Source organism: Macadamia integrifolia, chromosome 1, assembly GCF_013358625.1.
Source record: "Macadamia integrifolia cultivar HAES 741 chromosome 1, SCU_Mint_v3, whole genome shotgun sequence".
NCBI classification, from domain to species: Eukaryota; Viridiplantae; Streptophyta; class Magnoliopsida; order Proteales; family Proteaceae; genus Macadamia; species Macadamia integrifolia.
In genome coordinates this window covers 4,350,691-4,350,925 of record NC_056557.1, presented here as the reverse complement: position 1 = coordinate 4,350,925, position 235 = coordinate 4,350,691, and positions in this window count along the sequence as shown.

Sequence of the window (235 nt, the reverse complement as noted above, 5' to 3'; positions counted from 1 at the left end):
ATTTTGATGAACTCCTGTATATACTTGCTATTTGAATCTTATTCTTTTTGTGTATATATCATGCCTTCGGGCCCAAATGTATATAATTATTGTATCACCAATTGGGTGTCAAGTATATGGGAGTTATTCACAGGTAAAACTTAGTCTTCCGCTGATATGATGAATTGATGTTAGTGTGTGTATGCTGTGGTGGAATACAGTATCTGATGATCCTGGCAGGTTTGGGTTAACCGGT